This window comes from Trichomycterus rosablanca, chromosome 16, assembly GCF_030014385.1.
Source record: "Trichomycterus rosablanca isolate fTriRos1 chromosome 16, fTriRos1.hap1, whole genome shotgun sequence".
Classification (NCBI taxonomy): Eukaryota; Metazoa; Chordata; class Actinopteri; order Siluriformes; family Trichomycteridae; genus Trichomycterus; species Trichomycterus rosablanca.
In genome coordinates this window covers 367,501-370,583 of record NC_086003.1, presented here as the reverse complement: position 1 = coordinate 370,583, position 3,083 = coordinate 367,501, and positions in this window count along the sequence as shown.

Below are 3,083 nucleotides of genomic sequence, written 5' to 3'. Positions count from 1 at the left end.
GTGTGTGTGTGCGCGCTCGTGTGTGTGCAGACTTAATTGTAGTGAGGGAAGCAGGGAAGGATGGAGGGGGGTTGGTGAGAGTGCACGCTCCTGTAGCTTAGAGAGAATGTGCACGCTCCTGCAATCCTTGTGCACGCTCCTGTCATTCTCGTGCACTCTCTTGTAGCTTAGAAAGAATGTGCACGCTCCTGTCATTCTCATGCACTCTCTTGTGGCTTAGAAAGAATGTGCACGCTTCTCTCATCCTTGTGCACACTCCTGTAGCTCAAAAAGAATGTGCACGCTCCTGTCATTCTTGTGCACACTCCTGTAACTTAGAGAGAATGTGCATGCTCCTGCAATCCTTGTGCACGCTCCTCTCATCCTCGTGCACACTCCTGCAATTCTCATGCACGCTCCTGCAGCTTAGAAAGCCCACTCCTGCCATCCACGTGCACGCTCCTGCACTCCTCGTGCACTCTTCTGTAGATTAAAAAGAATGTGAACACTTCTGCCATCCATGCAATCCTGCAATCCTCATGCACGCTCCTGCCATCCACGTGCACGCTCCTGTCATCCTCGTGCACGCTCCTGTCATCCTTGTGCACGCTCCTGCAATCCTCATGCACGCTTCTGTAGATCAAAAAGAATGTGAATGCTCCTGCCATCCACGTGCACGCTCCTGTCATGACCTTTTTGTTTCTTTTTCCTCTTTGAGAGCGAGTGATGAAAGATTTGATCTCTCCTTTTGACAGATGCTGTAGAATTAATTAATTTATTTCATAAATTCTACAATAAAATTCACTGCTCATGAAATTAGAAATAAAACCGGTGAGAATTTAAAGTTCTTAAAAATAAAACAGATCCTGATCACTGGAATGTCCCGCAGCACGTTCATGTCGAGGGTTCGAGTCGCTCGATGGTGCAGTGAGGAGGTCAGCGGCTCTTCTGTGTTAATGAGATGATCTGCTGCTGCAGGAGCAACTGAGACCTTCTCAAAAACCTGGAAAGATCAGAGACTCATTCCTCATTCCAGCCCCTCTGCAACTTTCCTCACTCCTGCACTGGCCGTGTAGATCTGCGGACTAGCACCTGCTCTCTTGGTTATGCTTCTATAAAGAGTCACGCTGTGTTCCATCATTGCTCCATCACTCTCGCTGGTACCTTGGCCAGACACCAGGAGGAGCTGCTGCAGCACCAACGTAATGAGACGGAACTCTCCGACCTGCCCTCCCTCAGACACAGCCAACTGTGTCTGTTGGACCGGGGCCTTCAGAAAAAAGGTTGTCAGGTCACACCCCAGGTCAAGCCCTGCCCTAAATATAAATCTCCATATATCTGACCGTGAGCTTTTAAAATGATGGACATTCTACAGAAATTCACCCCCCCTTTGAGAAAGCTTTGCCTATTAATATAGACTGTGCCTGTGGGAATTCAAGTACGTTACAACCAAAAGAGCATTTGTGAGGTCAAGTAATGATCTCTGAACCAGAAGGCTTCGCTCGTAATGCTGTTTTGTTGGGTTGTGGTCAGGGATTTGTGCCGGAGTTCCTCTACAGCAAACGGGTCAAACCGAGAACAGAAACACGGGCGTGGCTCACACACATTAAATATTTAATAAGGGGTTCACTTACTTCTGGCAATGCAGCGTTAATGAACAATAAAAATTAAATAATCCTATAATGTGAAGCTTTGTTCTTTTATTGGAACATTTCTGATGAACCTGCAGGAATTATCTCCACTCAAGCTCTCAGTCTTTTTTAATTGTAATTTTTCCTAAAATATGTGGACGCCCCCTCTAGAGTCCCGGCTGATATAAACACGTCCTCACATGTGTACACGGACACGTGCCGGGCGTCTGTGTTCACGCTCCGCTGCTGATTCAATACGCTCCGAGAACACGAGAACGCACTCACGCTGGAGAAGATAAACCCCCCCGCCCCCCACGCCACTTCCCAAAAACATCAGCGGCGCTCATTACAATTTCAGATGGAAACGGCGTCCCAGTTTCTCCTGGCTGAGCTTCAAACCTCCGGAGGACCCGACCACGCCCACGTCACGTCTCATATGTGTTCTGTTAAACTGTGCAGAGGTTCCCACACGCCCCCTCTTATAGGGTGCTGACGTGCACTGCAACCCTGACCTGGAAAAAACAATGGTAAAACAAGATAATTAAAGATAATTAATAATCATAATAATAAATCGTGCTAAGACAGGCCACAACATGCTCTTCATGATCAGAAGTTTGTGGACACCAGAGCTGGAGCTGTAAACTCCTTGATCAATAAAACAGAGCTGAGCAATCGATCGTTCCTGTGACCAGACTCTCTGCGAGGTTTTAGGGTGTGTCTGTGGGAAGTTGTGCTCATCGTGGTCTGATGTTGGATGAGACGAGCTGACAGACACTCAGCGTTTCATCAGTGAGGTGAGACGTCCACATACTTCCGGTCACATGATGCACCGGTACAGAATGGCGTTGGAACACGGAGCAAGAAAATAAATAAATGAAGAAAATGATCCATCATGCTTCTGACTGTGCAGCAACAGTTTAGGGAAGGTCCTTTCCAGTTCCAGCATTAGTGAGCTCTATACAGACATGAAGACGCTCCAGTGTCCTGCACAGAGCCCTGAGCTCAGCCTCACTCAACAACTCTGGGATGAACCGGAACACCGACTGATCGATCAGCGCCCAGCCGTACAAACAATGAACAGGCACAAATTCCCACACACAGACGCACTTCAAAGTCTTGTGAGAAGCTCCTCAGAGGAGCGGCTGCTGTTCTAGCTGAAGGTCACACAGAGGTCACTTAGGTGTCCGAATACTTTTGGTAGGGTGTGGTTTGTACAGTGTGGTGCGCTGCCTCAGTAAATCTGTAAACAGGCGCTCAGGCTGCGTCCCAAATCCCCCTGAATCTCACGGTGAGAGTCAGAAATAAATCTCACACCTTCACTCTGTGTTTGATGTAAAAATAAAGACGAGAGGAAATAAAACCGCCGCTCTGATTCACACGTCTGTTCCTCATAACGAGCTTCACGCTTCTAATTTAGGGGCGTCCCGATACTTCTGTCTGTATAGTGCATAAAAATATCTGGTGTTTATAGAC